Source organism: Suncus etruscus, chromosome 16, assembly GCF_024139225.1.
Source record: "Suncus etruscus isolate mSunEtr1 chromosome 16, mSunEtr1.pri.cur, whole genome shotgun sequence".
NCBI classification, from domain to species: Eukaryota; Metazoa; Chordata; class Mammalia; order Eulipotyphla; family Soricidae; genus Suncus; species Suncus etruscus.
In genome coordinates, this window is record NC_064863.1 from 64,288,895 (window position 1) to 64,309,270 (window position 20,376).

The following is a 20,376-nucleotide window of genomic DNA, read 5'->3' on the forward strand; positions in this document are numbered from 1 at the left end:
ATTTCATAGTAAGAGGAGTTATTTAAAAGTAGCTGATACTTCTTGAATGAGTATGCCTGGGTATAACATCCTCCTCCATACATTTAGTTCAGAGAAAATCAAGTCTGGGGGAAAGAGAAATAGTACAGCAGTTTTAGCTCTTCCCTTGCACACAGCCAATTTGGGTTGGATTCCTGGCACCCTATATAGTCCCCCTCACACTGCAAAAATAGGATCCAGAGTGATAGCTCAAAAGGCTAAACACATGCTTGCACATAGGAAGGAAGCCTGGGTTCAATAACTTATACTGCCTGGTCCTCAATACACCTCTAAGAATAATTATGAAAGAACTAGGAATAGGTCCTGTTACACAATATTTATGGTCTTTCCCACTTCAAAATTATGTTTTTCACCACATCCCCATAAAATTGTTAACCCTGATAAATTTGATATCCAAAGATAAACACGGACCCAAAGAAAAAATCTGGAAAACAATTCGGTAACCAAAAGATAAGCTTAAAAAGTCAAGAGACCTCCAGTTCCCTTTCTTATTGGATCTTAATACTGACCTTTATGGTTGTAAAAAAAGGAATAGTAAATAATGAAACTGGCCTCACAGGACTCATAGTCTGCCATGTAGCACATGGACTCATTTCAAACAAGGTAATAAAGGAAACAAAAAGTCAGATACAGCTATACTTATATTTTTAAAAATCTGGACAGAGAGAGAGTATAGCAAGTAGAATTCTTGCCTGGCATGCAACTGGCATTGCATATAGTCCCCTCAGAATGGGCAGGAGTGATTTCAGAGCACAGAACAGAGAGTAAGCTCTCACATGCCCACGAGGTCCCAAAACCAAATAAAATAAACCTTAACAAAAAATAAATATAACAAGTCAAGTACTTTATAATGATCAAACTAAAGACTTACTATTCATTAATATATGTACAACAAATAAAGCAGTATCAAAATATATAAGCAACTGCTAGTAGACCTGAAAAGAGAACTCTGCAGAAGCACAAATGGTTTTTTGGAGGGTTTTTTGGTTCGTGGTTTTTTTTTTGTTGTTGTTTTTGTTTGTTTGTTTGTTTGTTTGTTTTTGCTTTTTTAGGTCACACCTGCATTGCTCAGAGGTGACATCCTGGCTCTATGTTCAGAAATCACTCCTGGCAGACTCGGGGAACCATATGGATGCCAGGATTTGAACCACTGTTCTTCTGCATGCAAGGTCAATGCCCTAACTCCATTCTATCTCTCCGGTCCCACAAACAGAATTTTAATCCTTCATTCTTATCAACTGATTGATGAACCAGATTAAAATCAGAAAGTAAATTGCCCTAAGTAAGAAAATTGAATAGATGAGTTTAAAATATATCTACAGGCCTCTCAGTTTGGTCCCACTCACCCACCCATCCCCAATAAAAGTCAAGTCAAAACAGCTTCTCCTCAATATATTAGTAGTTTTACCAGATTCAAAACATATTAAATATCATTTTTGATCACAGTATAAAACCAAAACTCAAACACTAAAGAAAATTAAAAAAAAAAAAAAACCTCAAGCATATGGAGACTAAAGAAAATTCTAATGAACAACTACAAGATTACTGAGGATATCAAAGGAGAAACTTTTAAATACCTTGAAAAAGCAAAATGGCAAGGCAAGCAATGACAAGCAAAGATCCCCCAACAAAGTACAACTTGGAATCAACTATGTATTATCCTTTCACAATCTGGTTTGCTTGAGAAACACTTGGTTCTCTATACCTGTGCAAAATATGTGATTGTGGAGGCAAATGGAGTAAAGGATCAATGGTGAAGAAATTCCTAAATGGTGAGGTACACATCAGTTATCACTAATGTGGACCAACCTCCCAGGAGAATTAAGGATAATACATTGAGATGGCAATTAATCCCTTCAATCAAGTGCTACAGGCAAGTTCTCCTGGGTGTGGGGTTAAAAAAAAAAAACAACAACAACAACAAAACCCTAAGTCATTTTTCAAGTAACAACTGAATTGTCTGAGTATTCTCCCTTCCTATGAGAATAGCATATCCATTAAGTCACACCCAGAGATAGACTCTGACACAGACTATTAGTAGACATAGAATAGGAACCGAGAGTGACATAGAAATTAAGGGGAAGGGGCCGGGAAGGTGGCGCTAGAGGTAAGGTGTCTGCCTTGCAAGCGCTAGCGTAGGACGGACCTCAGTTCAATCCCCCAGCGTCCCATATGGTCCCCCCAAGCCAGGGGCGATTTCTGAGCCAGGAGTAACCCCCGAGCGTCAAACGGGTGTGGCCCAAAAACAAAAAAAAAAAAGGAAATTAAGGGGTAGCATGGCATTGCCTTCTTAGCAGCTTCCCTCATGCACCCTTCTCTAGCAGGCAGCACTCGGATGGTTTTCTCCCTGGTGCCATACTCTCACCTTCCCCCATTATGGAAATAGAGACAAAGGAGAATTCCAACACTGAAGCTACAGTGCCACCTGCAGGAAAACAAAAGGGGAAAACCCAGATGCAAAGAAAAAAAAAAATCTATAGGTTATCCATGTTAAATCTTAGCTGGAATTCTTCGAAGGGAAGGACAAGTATTCAGAGACCAAACTTGATGATGCTAAACTGACAGTAGTAACAAAGAATGGAGAAGAGACATCACAACAAAACTTAACGAAGTTAAGGAATTTTAACTAAACAGAGAAGTAAACTTCAAGATTTTGTTGTTGCATGCTCAGGGTTTATTCCTGGCTCTGGACTTAGGAATTACTCCTGGCTCAGAGTTCAGCTATGTGCAAAGCAAACACTCTACCTGATGTACTATCACTCTAACCTCTCCAAAAGTAAAGCAATACAAGTTTTTCCCTAAAATAACTTGAAAGTTTCAAAGATATTGAGTATGAAGACAACATTGAAACTGACAAAGTATAGAGAACAACGCAAGTAAACTCAATCTTGCAGAAGAAAGAATATTTATTGGATATTGATAAAAAAAATATCACAGCAATGACTCAAACAGAAGAGAAAGAAACAAGCTTTAGGAATAAAAGGAAGGAAATGAACATGAAATATAATCCAAAAGAAGGATAAGTATCAGTTATGTATGTATCAGATGAGAGATAAGAAAATAGCCAACAACCATATGAAATGCTTGCTGAGAATATCCCAAATCTACCTACTATACCATCATTCTGGCCCTTCTCATTTATTAACGCGCCTCCTGGAGGTACTCTGAACTGACTACTGGTGTTTCCCTCAGCCTCCTTCTGGGTTCCAGTGCCATTACTGATCATCTTCCATTTGGGGCCAGCCAGTTTTGTGTCTGGGAGGAAATAGAGAGCCTCACGTCTTAATCTCTTCCAGAAAAAGCAAATGGGACTGTCTTTTGAAGCCTTTTCTCAACCTCCTTCCGGGTCCCAGTGCCACACTGTTGATCCTTTGTCCCTTGAGAACAGTCAGATCAGGGAAACTCTTGTCCTAATCCTCTCCACCAAGTATGAACAGGGCCTCCTTCCAGCCTTCCCTCTGCCTCCTTCTGGGTTTCAGTGCCATTACTGAAACACCCCTCCTTCCTATCTGCCCTCCTTTTCCCAAACTGAAGTCATTTCAATTTATATTATAGAACTGACTCCTAGCTCTGTGTTCAGAAATCACTCATTGAGAGGTTCAGGGGAGCATGTGGAATAACAGGGATGGAAGCCAGGTCAGCCATATGCAAGGCAAGCATCCTACCTACTCTACCATCACTGCACCCCCAATCCTCCTCAGTTTTTTGATGGCTTATTATTATTATTATTATTATTATTATTATGTTGAAGCTTTGTGGGTGATTTATATGTCTTGGCTATTAAACCCTTGTCAGATAAGGCACATGAATGTTTTCTCCCATTCAGTATGCTATTGTTTTATTTTAGCCATAGTTCTTTTTTGTTTTACCTTATTTAAAGTGAATTTTACATTTTTATTTAAAAAACTAATCACATACTTGACATAAATCAGCCATAGTACATTTGTTTCTAGATAAGTTAAAACAGTTATAAAAAAATAGAAAGAATACAAAAGAAAAAGGAAGAGAACATTTAAAAAAAAAGAAAAAGAAAACATACAGTAGCAAGCACATTTGTGATGATTATTATATCTTCAATGAAGCCATTAATGTAATGACAGAAAGTTTAGTTAGCTCTTATTGTTAGCTGTCCATTCTGTTACATTGTTCCTATGACAGCATCAAACAAACGAAGTTTTCCAGAAATTCAAAGCACTATTACTGATACAGCAACTTTTAGGGTATGTACTCAGCTGTCAGGTCTTCTGGAAGAAGGTGAGGGTGAGGGTGCTAGCACTCACTCCAAAAGGCCCTGATGATATCAGTCCCAAAATCAGAATACCTGAAATGTGATCAGATTGGTGTCCCTGAAGAAAATTGTAGAGGGTAATGAGGCTGGGTCATCGAGAAAATGATGATTCTGGGTAATTGGGACAGAAGGAGTGGTTTCATCAAGACAGGGCTTGACCTGCTCTTTCCTCTGAGAATGGCCAGCTTTCTAAGTCATGGATCGGTATACCCAAGATTTTTCATTGCTCAGATTACACTTTATTCAGGAAAATAGTCATAGTTTCTTTAGCCATGCAGAAGCTGTTGAGTTAGATATAATCCAATTGTGTATTTTTTCCTCTTGATTTCCTTGCCAATAGAAATCTCTATAAAACACCATTGAAGTCAATTTCATGAGCTGTTTTATCTCTGTTTTCTTATTTGATTTTTCAGCTCTCACTGGGAACCCAAGACCATGTAATTGTTAGAATTGCTTCAGTGCATGTACATTATCAGGGATTAAATCAGGACAACACTCTTGTGGTAGGTGCTTCCTAAACTTCTGGGGCAAATTTTAGGTACTTCTTGCTGGGATCATAAACAGTGTCCATACTTTCCTAAGTACTTATGTGTTTGTGGGTGGTACTTCAAGACCGTAGGGGTAAATTTTAGGTACTTGTTGCTGGAATCACAAACAGTGGGACTGTCCTAAGCACATGGTACCTCAAGATCTTGACATTGTGAGGCAAGTAATTTAAACAATTCAGTGAAATTTTGGGCCCCTCTTCTGTATGCTTTTTCCCAATTTTATTTTGTGAGGTCTGATTCTAATATCTAAGTTCTTAACACATTTTCAGGGAGCCAAATCCAGTTGTGTTCAGGGCTCACTCCTGCCTCTGCTCTCAGGGATCATTCCTGTCAGATTCAAAGACCATAGGAGGTGCTAAGGATCAAACCCACATCAGCTGTGTGAAAGGCATGTACCTTACCCATTCAATTATCACTCCAGCCCTGCAAACTACATTAAATAATATAGGTCTTGGGGAGAATAATGAACTGGGTTTGATCCCAGATATCACAAGGTCTTGTGAGCCTCACTAGCTATGGCACTGGAGGCCCAAGTATCATCAGACGTGGCCTAGATCCAAAAAACTTCAATGTGCGTCTTGTGGTCTTATGGTCCTAGCATCAACAGTTCTGAGCATCATCATTCCTAAGATGGTGAATAAAAAAAGAAATAAACTGGAAGAGTACCAAGATTCTAACTTGGGCAAATAACCGAATGCCATGAGTTGAGAAAATATCCAGCAAAGAATAGGGTAAATTTTGGACAGGAGAACATTTTGAAAAGCCTTTGGAAGCATTCAGAATTTGAACAGACATTTTTTTTTATCATACCATTAATAAGTATGGAAGAATAAAGTTCAGAACAGTGCAAGAATTAAACAATACTACCAACGATATGGGTTCAAATCAGTCTTTACTCATCCAAAGTAGTATGTTGTCATTTTTGTCCCTGTGCTTATTCCGATTTGCAATTTCTAGGTTATGTGCCAGATATTTAAAACTAAAGCGCATTGTCATCCCTCACGAAGTGTCTCTAGTGCCAACATACCAAATATCAGCAATTATATTTATAAAATGTTTTCATCAAATAAGAAAGATAAAAATTTATATAATTCTAACTTTGCTCTCGGATCTGTGAAAAAAAACAAGATCACTAATTACAGAACACTGACTACAACCACCACCAATGAGCAGAACTGTACAAAAAACAAGATTTCTAATAACAAAGAATTGAATGACACCCACAACTGAGCAGAAAGTTACCTAGAACCATAAAGAAAACTTGGGGTTTGACAATGAAATGTCCAGAACCTGTAGTCAGTCTCATGGCAGCATGCTTCAAGGGCGAAGACACCGGTATCTCTTAAGTCAAGGGAATTTTCTTTCTAATTTCCCCAATACTTACTATACCAATGCAAAAAAAAAAAAAAAAACCTGCTACATCAGCCCCTCCCTTTTTTATTTTTTCTTTTACTTTTTTTCTTCTTTTAAATTTATATTTATATCTTCTAGACAAGGGCTCCTGCCAGTGCCACGTTCATTTTTTTTAACAGAACCATAGAACATGAATCAGCTTGTTCTGCCTCATATTTCTATGGCCTCCTACAAATTGAGAGGATAAAAAGTGAATGATACCAGGGGCAAAGCAGTCTCATGAGTATTAAGTGAAAATAAATAATGATCAGACATAAACACCAAACCTAGAGTCAATGACAATAGAATCAAGAGACCCAAACTAAAACAAGCTATACACAAAAATAAACCTGTTACACTAGCAATCCAGGGGGCTCAGGGTGGAGGTATGGAGTGCATGCTGTGAACACTGATGGTGGGAATTACCCTAATTTATTGTCACATTAACCTTAAATATAACTGTGAAAGGCTTATAATTCACATTGGTCTCAATAAATATTATTTTTAAAAATGTGTTAGTCTATACATCAAACTAAAAAGCTTCTGCATGGCAAAAGAAACCCTACATAACACAAGAAGAGAGTTAACTTACTGGGAAAAAATCTTTTCACCCAACATATCAGATAAAGGGCTTATATCCAGATTATACAAAACACTCAGAAAGCTGAGACTCCCCAAAACCAAATAAAGCCATAAAAAAATGGGAAGATGAAATGAATAGACACTTCTCGGAGGAGGACCAAAAAATGGCCAACAAATACATGAAAACACGCTTACCTTCACTCATCATCAGAGAAATCCAAATCAAAACAACAATGAGGTACCACCTTACACCAGTGAGAATGGCTCACATCAAAAAATAATGGGAACAGCCTCTGTTGGCGGGGATGTGGTATGAAAGGCACTCTCATCCACTGCTGGTGGGAATGCCCCCTAGTCCAACACCTATGGAGAACAGTCTGGAGAGTGCTCAAGGAACTCAGAATTAAGCTGCCATTTGACCCAGCAATCGCTCTCCTAGGTATCTACCCCCAAGTCAGAAGGACATTCATCCCAATGTATGTGTGCACCCCACTATTTATCGTAGCACTCAGTATAATAGCCAAGTCTTGGAACCAACCTCGATGTCCAACAACAGACGAGTGGATCATTAAGATGTGGTATCTATACACAATGGAATACTACATGGCAGTCAGAAATGATACAATCATGGACTTTGCAGCAGCATGGATGGACCTAAAACATATTATGTTAAACAAAGTAAGTCAGAAGATGAAAGATAAACACAGAAGGATAGCGCTATTCTGAAGCACCTAGAACATACACCTTATATACAACTAATACTCAACAATCAAATAACAGGGTTTAACAGGGTAGAAACTCCAAACACTGTAACAGTCAACATACACTGTTGAGTAATTGTTGTAATATTGTTTTTGCCTGTCATCCCACCTGGATCTTCCAGGTGGGGGTGATTAAGGAATGAAATAAAAAGCTTGTTGGGGAGGCATAGGGGGCTCTTTTGCCAGAAGTAACTGCTGGTTCGGTTTGCTTTTTGGAGCTGGCTGCAACTGACAAAAGACTTTCTTTGCTGAACCTTTGTTCCCCTAATCTTTTGCATTCGTTGATTATTCACGTCGGATATTATTATCAAAGTCTCCCCCAAAAGGGGGGACAGAAGAATGGGATTCAATTTATCTTTTTGGGAATCATTCTTAGACTTGGAGACCATCAACAAGGGGTTTGACCTACCCCCACATTTGGCGCCCAGAACAGGTGAATCTGGACCCTCTGGAACTGTAAGTGAGATGTTTCATTGGAAATTACCTCTGGAGATCCTTGGCTGGTTATTATGGATACTCACACTCACTATGCCATCTGTTATTAAATACATCGGTTTGGCATTACTCAAGTGCATTACTCTGCTTGGATATAAACCACTTGGTTTGATACTAGTAAATATCATTGTCGTTGGATGGTTGCTGCTTACAATTCAATCAAAAATTTCTACTCCAATATTTGCATTGCTTGAATGGTCTCCATTAGTCATAGTTTGTGGAATTTCTGTGTTGGCTAATATGACTACCATATGCATAGTCATTGGCTGGTGGTTAGGAAATAGACAATGTGGAAATTGTAAAGTGATGACTAGTATGGACAATAAAAAAAAATTTCCTACGAAAATTCAGACTAAGATACAGGCTGATAAATCTGACACTGGCAGCAAAAAAAATTGCCGGTAAAAAATCAACTCGGACACATAATTTAGATACTCATAATCCAAATCAAAATCTTGACACTGATGATCAGCCTCCAGTGCTAAGTCCACAAGGGAGTCCTGATTCTGTTCACAGTATGAACTCACATGTTAGTGCCAACTCAGACAATGAACCACATTCTAGTATTCCACACCTCAGGCATCAGAGTCCTGTGCAAGGTACTTCTGCTAATCCGGCCTCAACTCCATTTCAAACAGTATATGTTTCAAATTATGAACCTCTTGAAATGGAGAATGTGGAACGTTTTAAGAAAGCATGTAAAGAATTTGGGGCTACCTCTCCATATTGTCAGGAGGTACTAAGCATGTGGTGTCGAAAATCAATTTGGACTCTGCATGACTTTAAAAAACTTGCTGAAATATGCCTGCCATCTAAACAGCGAACTGAATGGGAAATGTTATATGCAGAGGGTGTGAAATCCAAACTATATAGTCCAGATGGAACCAAAAAACGAGTGGCAGGGGTTAATCTCTCATATGAATTATTAATGGGAGAAAATCAATATTCAGATATACAGACACAAGCAGCTTTACCAAAGGAAATCTCAAAAATAATTAAAGACGTTGCATTATCTGCATGGGAAAGAATTGATACTAACAGTACTGGTGAGGGAACCTTTTTAAGAATCATCCAAGGTCCCCAAGAGCCTTATGTAGAATTTGTGGCTAAACTCAAAGATGCTTTAAAAATACAAGTTAAAAATGATGAGGTGAGGAAATTTCTAGAAAAATGTTTGGCTTATCATAATGCTAATTCAGCTTGCAAATTGGTATTGGCTCCATTGCAGGAAAAAGCTGATTTAAATGAATTTTTATATGTATGTAGGAATGTTTATGATATACCCCATTCATTAACAAATTCAGATCAGGTGCAAACCTTTGCAATTACTAAAGGAAATAAACGTCTTTACCAAAGGGGACAAAAACTTGCCCGAAAACCAGGTCTCTGCCCAAAATGTAATAAGGGTTACCACTGGGCGAAAGACTGTAGATCCGGAAATCCCCCTAATAATAACATAGAAAGAGGTTTTAATACAAACCCTAGGAGACAATTTGCCTGTTACCATTGTGGAAAACAAGGCATATTAAAAGGAATTGCCATCTTTTGTTAAATTCAGTTCCTCCAGGATCTACAATTAAAAAAACAGGGAAACGCCTACAGGGCCAATCCCCAGTCCCTTACAAATCAGGGGCAAAGTCATCAAACCATAATTCTCTCCAGCCCAGCCCAAGAAGATTAATCTCAATTAATGAATTAACACATGCCACTGTGGGCAGTGCTGGGCTTGATATAACTTGCCCAGTGGACATTACAATTTACCCAGGAGAATGCCCTTATATGTTACACACAGGCATAGTGGGACCACCACCCCCAGATACAATGGGTTTGATTCTGGGCAGAAGTTCCCTTAATGTAAAAGGTATATCAGTAACCACAGGTGTTATTGATTCAGATTCAAAGGGAGAAATTATTGTAGTTATCAATGTGCCAGTTACTTGGACTTTCAAAAAAGGGGAGACGATTGCCCAAATAGTAATAATACCTTATGTTAAATTTGGGACTTCAGATAAGATAAGAACTGGAGGTTTTGGAAGCACAGATCCAGGGGCTGCCAAAAACCCATTAGTGGCTCTGATTACTAAATGTAAAGATGAAAATCCAATGATTAAACTTAATATAGAAGGGCAAGTCTTCAATGGCATGATAGACACAGGTGCTCAGATCACTGTAATTTCTGATAAAGAATGGCCAAAAAATTGGTCTCTGCAAGAAATTCCATATTCATTAAAAGGAATAGGAGGCCTGAGTTCTTGTTTGTTAAGCACAAGAACCATGGTATTTTATGGCCCAGAAAATCAGAAGGCTATAATCAGACCTCATGTGGGCCCATTCTCACCATCCCTGTGGGGCCGTGATTTGCATAAACAACGGAAGGCAGAATTCCATATTCCATTAGCTCAAGGTGAGCCTGAACCTTCTTCTGAATTAAAAACCCAAAAATTTTGGTAGGGGCCACTGCCAGAAAAACCCCAGCACCAATAAAAATAAAATGGAAATCTGATGAACCAATTTGGATAGGCCAGTGGCCCCTTAAAACTGATAAATTAAAGGTGCTGACAGAATTAGTGGAAGAACAGCTAAAATTAGGACATATTGAGCCTTCGTTTTCTCAATGGAATTCACCTGTATTTACCATAAAAAAGAAATCTGGTAAATGGAGATTGTTAATGGATCTGAGAGCTGTAAATTTACCTATGGGAAAATTACAGACAGGTTTACCATCACCTGTAGTAATCCCTAAGGAATGGCCACTAATTATAATTGACCTAAAAGACTGCTTCTATCATATTCCTATTCACCCAGATGATAAACACCATTTTGCATTCTCAGTTCCTTCTATTAATAATACTCACCCTTGCAGGCGTTTTCAGTGGACTGTTCTCCCTCAGGGCATGCTAAATTCACCAACTATGTGTCAATATTTTGTGGACAAAATTTTGAGCCCTGCTCGTAAAAGATTTCCCCAAGCTATAATTTATCGTTACACTGATGATATTTTAATTACAATGAATAATGAAACAGATTTACAGAAATTATATGCTTATGTGATCAATTGTTTGCAAATGGCAGGACTGAAAATAGCTTTAGAAAAAATACAGACCATGCCACCATATCAATACTTGGGCTTTATTCTGGACAGAACATCAATGCGTCCACAAAAAATTTCCATAAAAAAAGAGAACCTTAAAACGCTTAATGACTTTCAGAAACTTTTGGGTGATGTAAATTGGCTCCGCCCAGCACTAGGAATCTCAAATGCAGAGCTGTTTAATCTGTTTAAAACTTTGGAAGGTGGGTTTCTTTGCTTGGCAGACACTTGGGGGCCTCCCCAGGCATCCCCTGACGGCTTGCCTCGGCTGAGGTGAGTGTTTGGGGGCCGGAGTTGCAGATCAGGCTGACTGCTGGACCCCTAGGCCCGGCAGACATTTTGGGACCTCCCCCAGCCTGCATCAACCTGGGAACTTTGACCTGATTCAGCATTAATCTCTTCAAGGCGTGTCTCGCTGGGGCTGTGAGTTTTCTGTTGGAGTTGTGGATTGTGCTGGTTTCTTTGCTTGGCAGACACTTGGGGGCCTCCCCAGGCATCCCCTGACGGCTTGCCTCGGCTGAGGTGAGTGTTTGGGGGCCGGAGTTGCAGATCAGGCTGACTGCTGGACCCCTAGGCCCGGCAGACATTTTGGGACCTCCCCCAGCCTGCATCAACCTGGGAACTTTGACCTGATTCAGCATTAATCTCTTCAAGGCGTGTCTCGCTGGGGCTGTGAGTTTTCTGTTGGAGTTGTGGATTGTGCTGGTTTCTTTGCTTGGCAGACACTTGGGGGCCTCCCCAGGCATCCCCTGACGGCTTGCCTCGGCTGAGGTGAGTGTTTGGGGGCCGGAGTTGCAGATCAGGCTGACTGCTGGACCCCTAGGCCCGGCAGACATTTTGGGACCTCCCCCAGCCTGCATCAACCTGGGAACTTTGACCTGATTCAGCATTAATCTCTTCAAGGCGTGTCTCGCTGGGGCTGTGAGTTTTCTGTTGGAGTTGTGGATTGTGCTGGTTTCTTTGCTTGGCAGACACTTGGGGGCCTCCCCAGGCATCCCCTGACGGCTTGCCTCGGCTGAGGTGAGTGTTTGGGGGCCGGAGTTGCAGATCAGGCTGACTGCTGGACCCCTAGGCCCGGCAGACATTTTGGGACCTCCCCCAGCCTGCATCAACCTGGGAACTTTGACCTGATTCAGCATTAATCTCTTCAAGGCGTGTCTCGCTGGGGCTGTGAGTTTTCTGTTGGAGTTGTGGATTGTGCTGGTTTCTTTGCTTGGCAGACACTTGGGGGCCTCCCCAGGCATCCCCTGACGGCTTGCCTCGGCTGAGGTGAGTGTTTGGGGGCCGGAGCGCGGCCGCTCCGCTGCACTTCGCGGCCGCGCACTCCACCTCGCCAATGAGTACCACCACAACACGTAGAAAAACCCACAGCGTAAGCGAGACAATGGGGAGACTACGCAGACCAACTTCAACCATAGAGAATGAAGATGGAAACTCTGATGACCCAACAACGACCAACTACCTAAGCAGTCTTTCAGAAATGGAGTTTAGAGACGAAATATGGAGGTTGCTATCAGATATCAAAGAAAGTATAAATCAGAGCACTAATAAAAATCAAGAGAATATGAAGACAGAAATCAGAAAACTCCAAACTGAAATATCAGATCAGATAACAGGTCTGAAAAACTCAATAGACGAATTGAAGAACATAATGGATGAGTTTTCCAACAGGTTAACAGCAGCTGAGGATAGAATTAGTGCTTTAGAAGATGAGATGCATAACAACTTTACACAGCAGAAGAGATTAGAAAAAAACCTCAAATCAAATGATCAGACAATGGAAAATTTACTCAAAGAATATGAGAAGATGAAAATAGAAGTCTTTGATAAGCTCAACAGAAACAACTTCAGAATCATTGGAGTTCCAGAGACCCAAGAAGAAAATCTTCAGGAAGAATCAATGGTTAAGAACATCATCACAGAGAAACTACCAGAGCTAAAGAAAACATGTGACCAAATCCTGCATGCCCGAAGAGTACCAGCTAAAAAAGACCCCAGTAGAAACACCCCAAGACACATCCTAGTCACCATGATGAAACCCACCGATAGAGATAGAATACTGCAAGCAGCAAGATCGAAAAGGGAAATTACATTCCACGGAGCATCCTTGAAATTTACAGCAGACCTGTCACCAGAAACACTCAAGGCCAGAAGGCAGTGGTGGGACGTAGTGGCAAAACTCAATGAAATAAATGCTTCGCCAAGAATATTGCACCCAGCAAAACTAAGTTTCAGGTTTGACGGATGTATACACGGCTTCACAGATAAACAACAGCTCAAAATCTTTGCAGACTCAAAACCAGCCTTAAAAGAAAAACTGAAAGATCTACTCTAAAAACAAGACAGAACAAAAAACACACCAAACTTCTACACAAAGATGGCAATAAATCCCATGACAATTATTTCTCTCAATGTCAATGGACTAAATGCACCAGTTAAGAGGCACAGAGTGGCGAAATGGATCAAAAAACTGAAGCCAACCTTCTGCTGTCTACAAGAAACACACCTGAATAGTCAGAATAAACATAGACTCAAAATCAAAGGCTGGAGGAAAATCATTCAAGCAAACAACACCCTTAAAAAAGCGGGGGTGGCCATACTAATATCAGATGACACAAACTTTATACTCAGAAAAATTGTAAGGGACAAAGATGGATATTATGTACTAATCAAGGGATTTGTACAGCAAGAAGAAATCACTCTCCTAAACATATACGCACCGAATGAGGGTCCAGCAAAGTATTTAATACAATTGTTGACAAATCTGAAGAAGGATATCAATAATAACACAATAATTGTGGGAGACCTCAACACAGGCTTGTCAACACTTGATAGGTCAACCAAATGGAAACCCAACAAAAATATACTAGACCTGCAAAAAGAAATGGATGAAAGAGGCCTAGTAGATATATATAGGGCACTCTATCCTCAGAAACCTGGATACACATTCTTTTCCAATGTACATGGATCATTCTCCAGGATAGATCATGTGCTGGCACATAAAACATACCTCCATAAAATAAAAAAGATAGACATTTTGCAGGCTGCCTTTGCTGACCACAAGGCTCTGAAGTTAGATGTGAACTGCAAAGGGACACAGAAGAAAAAATTTAACACCTGGAAGTTAAACAGCCTCATACTCAATAACCAGTGGGTCCGAGATGAAATCAAGGAGGAAATAAAAAGGTTCCTGGAAACAAATGACAATAAAGACACAAACTATCAGAACTTATGGGACACAGCAAAAGCAGTACTGAGAGGAAAATTTATAGCTTTGCAAGCACACATCAGGAAGGAAGAAGGAGCTTACCTGAGTAGCTTAATGACACAGCTAATAGAACTAGAAAGTGCTCAACAAAAGGACCCAAAAATAGGGAGACAGAAGGAAATAACAAAGCTGAGAGCAGAAATCAACGAAGTGGAAACCCAAAAAACAATCCGAAAGATCAACGAAAGCAGAAGTTGGTTCTTTGAAAAAATAAACAAGATTGATAGACCATTGGCAAAACTCACAAAGCAAAAGAAAGAGAGAAACTTGATAACGCGTATTAGAAATGAGAAGGGGGAGATCACTACAGATACTGCAGAGATTCAAAGGGTATTCAGAGAATACTTTGAGAAACTCTATGCCACTAAATATGAGAACCTGGAAGAAATGGATAAATTTCTGAACTCATATAACCTTCCACGGTTGAATAAAGAAGAGGTAGCATATCTAAACACCCCCATCACTATTGAGGAAATTAAAACTGTAATCAAAAATTTACCCAAAAACAAAAGCCCAGGCCCTGATGGATTCACGAATGAATTCTTTCAAACCTTTCAAGAGGAACTACTACCAATGCTGGCCAGGCTCTTTTATGAAATCGAAAAAACAGGAATACTTCCAAATAGCTTTTATGAAGCCAACATCACCTTAATACCAAAACCTGATAGAGATGCTGCCAAAAAAGAAAATTACAGACCAATATCCCTGATGAACACAGATGCAAAGATCCTCAACAAAATCCTGGCGAACAGGATCCAGTGCCTCATCAAGAAGATCATTCACTTTGATCAAGTAGGTTTCATCCCAGGAATGCAAGGATGGTTTAACATCCGTAAATCTATTAATATAATACACAACATAAACAACAACAAAAATAAAAATCACATGGTCATATCAATAGATGCAGAAAAAGCATTTGATAAGGTTCAACACCCATTCTTGATTAAAACTCTCAGCAAGATAGGAATAAAAGGAACCTTTCTCAATATAGTCAAAGCCATCTACCAGAAGCCAGTGGCAAATATTATCCTCAATGGAGAAAAACTAAAATCCTTTCCTCTAAATTCTGGTACAAGACAAGGCTGTCCTCTCTCACCACTCCTATTCAACATAGCACTGGAAGTACTTGCTATAGCGATTAGGCAAGAAAAAGATATCAAGGGAATTCAGATAGGAAAGGAAGAAGTCAAGCTCTCACTGTTTGCAGATGACATGATACTCTACTTAGAAAACCCTAAAGACTCTACCAAAAAGCTTCTAGAAATAATAGATTTGTATAGCAAAGTGGCAGGATACAAAATTAACACACAAAAATCAATGCCTTTTTATACACGAATAATGATAGGGAAGAAATGGACATTAAGAGAACAATCCCATTCACATTAGTTCCACACAAACTCAAATATCTTGGAGTCAACCTGACTAAAGATGTGAAGGATCTATACAAAGAAAACTACAAAACACTGCTCCAAGAAATAAGAGAGGACACGCGGAAATGGAAACACATACCATGCTCATGGATTGGCAGGATCAACATCATTAAAATGGCAATACTTCCAAAAGCATTGTACAGATTTAACGCGATTCCTCTAAAGATACCCATGACATTTTTCAAAGAAGTGGATCAAATACTTCTGAAATTCATCTGGAACAACAAACAACCTCGAATAGCTAAAGCACTCCTTGGGAAAAGGAATATGGGAGGCATTACTTTCCCCAATTTTAAGTTGTATTACAAAGCAACAGTTATAAAAACAGCATGGTATTGGAATAAAAACAGACCCTCAGATCAGTGGAATAGGCTTGAGTACTCAGAGAAGGTTCCTCAGACATATAACCACCTTGTTTTTGATAAAGGAGCAAAAAATCCTAAATGGAGCAGGGAAAGCCTATTCAACAAGTGGTGTTGGCACAACTGGTTAACCACTTGCAAAAAAGCGAACTCAGACCCCCAGCTAACACCATATACAAAGGTAAAATCCAAATGGATTAAAGACCTTGATATCAGAACTGAAACTATAAGGTATATAGAACAACATGTAGGTGAAACACTCCAGGACATTGAGACTAAAGGCATCTTTAAGGAGGAGACAGCACTTTCCAAGCAAGTGGAAGCAGAGATAAACAGATGGGACTATATTAAGCTGAAAAGCTTCTGCATCTCAAAGGAAATAGCGCCCAGAATACAAAGGCCACCCACTGAGTGGGAGAAATTATTCACCCAATACACATCAGATAAAGGGCTAATATCCAAAATTTACAAGGTACTGACAGAACTATACAAGAAAAAAACAACTAACCCCATCAAAAAATGGGGAGAAGAAATGAACAGACACTTTGAAAAAGAAGAAAGGCAAATGGCCAAAAGGCACATGAAAAGATGTTCAACATCACTAATCGTCAGGGAGATGCAAATCAAAACTACTATGAGGTACCACCTCACGCCACTGAGATTGGCACACATCACAAGAAAGGAAAACAAGCAGTGCTGGCGGGGATGTGGAGAGAAAGGAACTCTTTTTCACTGCTGGTGGGAATGCCGTCTAGTACAACCTTTATGGAAAGCGATATGGAGATTCCTTCACAAACTGGAAATTGAGCTTCCATACGATCCAGCTATACCACTCCTAGGAATATACCCAAGAAACACAAAAATACAATACAAAAAACCCTTCCTTACTCCTATATTCATTGCAGCGCTATTTACAATAGCCAGACTCTGGAAACAACCAAGATGCCCTTCAACAGATGAGTGGCTGAAGAAACTGTGGTACATATACACAATGGAATACTATGCAGCCATCAGGAGAGATGAAGTCATGAAATTTTCCAATACATGGATGTACATGGAATCTATTATGCTGAGTGAAGTAAGTCAGAGGGAGAGAGAAAGACGCAGAATGGTTTCACTCATCTATGGGCTTTAAGAAAAATGAAGGACATTTTTAACAATATCTCAGAGACAAGAGAGATGAGGGCTGGTAGGTGCAGCTCAGGACATGCAGCTCATCACATAGAGTGATGAGTGCAGTTGCAGAGATGATTACACTGAAAACTATCATAAAATGTGAATGAATGAGGGAAGTAGAAAGCCTGTCTCGAGTACAGGTGTAGGGGGGTGGGGAGGAGGGAGATCTGGGAAATTGGTGGTGGGAATGTTACACCGGTGAAGGGGGGGTGCTCTTTACATGACTGTAATCATACAACTATAATCATGTTTGTAATCACGGTGTTTAAATAAAGATAAAAAATAAAAAATAAAAACCCAAAAAAAAAAAAAAAAAAAAAAAAAAAAAAACTTTGGAAGGTAATCCTGCATTAGATAGTCCCAGAAATTTAACACAAGCTGCTAAAAGTGAATTGGACATTTTCTTGAACAGACTACAAAAATCATTTCTCTTAAGATTTATCCCTGGAGAGAAGGTATTTTTATTAATTTTCCCTACAAAAGAAACACCTACTGTGGCTTTAATGCAACAGGCTGGTCCTTTGGAATGGGTGTATTTACATAACAAACAGCCTCAGTCTGTGATATCTTACCTGCAACTAATCTCAGAATTGATTATTAAAGCAAGACTCAGATCAATATCTTTGTTAGGTTTTGATCCAGATATAATAGTATTGCCAATACCAAAAAAGGAAATTGAGTCAATATTGCCTCTTAATGAATCTCTACAAAGGGCTCTCTCAGATTTTACAGGAGAGATTTCTTCTCATTATCCAAAAGGAAAGACCTGGGACTTTTTGAAAAAGACTCAGTTTGTTATCTCTTCAATTGTGAGGGATTCTCCTATTCCCAATGCAAAAGTTTTTTTATGTAGATGGATCAAGTGGGGGACGGGGCGGAATAACCGGGGAAAATATGAACATAACAATAGAAACCAAATATAAGTCTGCACAGGAAGTTGAATTAGCAACATTAATTTATCTATTAGAAAATGTATCTGAAGCCATGAATGTCGTTTCTGATTCTTTATATGTTGTAAATTTATGCCCGGTGATAGCCACTGCCTCCCTCAATTTTCATAGTCCTATTATACAGAATTTATTAAAAAAAGTTACAACACATTATTCAAAAAAGAACTGAACCTATCTTCATCACACATATTAGAGCTCATTCAGGCATTCCAGGGCCAATGGCTCAAGGAAATAAAACTGCTGATTTGTTGGCAATGCCTATATTTAAATCACCTGTAGAGGAACATTCAGCCTTACACACAAATGCTCGTCGTTTACATGTAAATTATCAAATTCCATGGAGGCAAGCGAGAGAAATTATAAAAAGATGTAACATATGTGCCCCGCTAGCACAAAAGACCCATATAGCAGGAGCAAATCCAAGAGGCTTGCAGTCTAACGAATTGTGGCAAATGGATGTAACTCAAACAGACTTATTTCCCAAAAAACCATACCTTCATGTGGTAGTGGATACATATTCTCGATTTATTTGGGCAATTCCTATGTCTTCCCAAAAATCTAAGGCAGTTTGCAGTTTTCTTTTACAATGTTTTTCTGTTATGGGTATTCCGTATTCTATTAAGATTGATAATGGACCCTCTTATATAAGTAAAACTTTTGAATTTTTTTGTAATGAATGGCAGATAAAACATCTTAAAGGAATTCCCCACAACTGTCAAGGACAGGCAATTGTGGAAAGAGCCCATAGAACTCTGAAAACTCAATTGCAAAAGAATAGAAAAAGAGGTTTAATGCCAACGGAGCTGTTATCTTTGACTCTCATTACACTAAATTATCTAAATTTACCTCAGGGAGAGAGCTATACAGCAGGGGAAAAACATTTTAAAGAAGATAATCAAAGACAAGAAACAACAAATATTCCAATTTGGATAAAAGAGGATAAAAAATGGATTGCTGGTTATCTCCTCTTGAGAGGGAGGGGTTATGCTTATGTTTCTACAAATGACAACCCTCCTAAGAAATTTTGGGTCCCCTTGCGCCTCGTTAGAAATCGGACTGGCGCTGATGATCAAGGTCAGGTTGCTGGGACTATAGATTCCTCCCCACATCAAGTACAGAGTGCTCAAGATACTGACAGTTGTGGTGCTGCTGAGGTGACTGGGAAAGTAAGTGAGGGATTAACTTTCATACCCCATATTCTCAGTGAATCTGACAAAAGTGAAAAATCCTTACAGTCCGGACTACATATAGAAAAACAGAAACCTGTTTTCACTGGATTACAAAATTTGGGTAACTCATGTTACATGAATTTAATATTGCAATTCTTGTATAATATTACAGACTTGACTCAGTATTTTTATCAAGAGCATTATAAAAAAGATATTAACAGAGAAAATCCAAAGGGACATAAAGGTAAATTAGCAGATGAATTTGGTCATCTTATCAAAATCATGGGAAATGGATGCCATAAGTATTTCAATCCTGAAAGTTTCAAAGCAACAATAAGTTTACTCAATGACCAATTTGCTGGACACAACCAACAGGATCCTCACGAATTATTAATGTTTCTTATAGAAGGACTACATCAAGATTTGCTTAAAAATTCAATAACAGATGAAACTGTACACTTTATAGACAATGATAAATATGAACAATTTAGAGTTTGCAAATCTATTATCTATGATACCTTTCAAGGACAGTTTAAATCTATACTACAGTGTCTTACATGTTACCAAAAGTCTGAGGTTTATGAAACATTTGTACAGTTGTCCCTGGCTGTCAAGTCTGCAGATAAATGTACTTTACAGGAATGCCTTGTTGAATTTTTTAAAGAAGATTTGAGAGATAACAATAGAATTCACTGCAATAATTGCAATACTAAAAGGGATTTTTCAAAGAAAACATATTTATGGAAAATACCTCCCGTATTGATAATTCATTTGAAACGTTTTGCTTTTGATGGAAAAAAGATTAAAAAATTATACACTTATGTG

General features: G+C 39.0%; 1 non-coding gene across 1 annotated transcript; it reads left to right on the forward strand.

Annotated features, from left to right (window-relative positions):
- The first annotated feature begins 509 nt into the window (after nucleotides 1-509).
- LOC126033280 (small nucleolar RNA SNORA61) lies at nucleotides 510-643 on the forward strand. The gene has a single exon (XR_007504389.1). It is a non-coding gene; the product is annotated as a small nucleolar RNA SNORA61 (small nucleolar RNA).
- The last annotated feature ends 19,733 nt before the right edge of the window (nucleotides 644-20,376 follow it).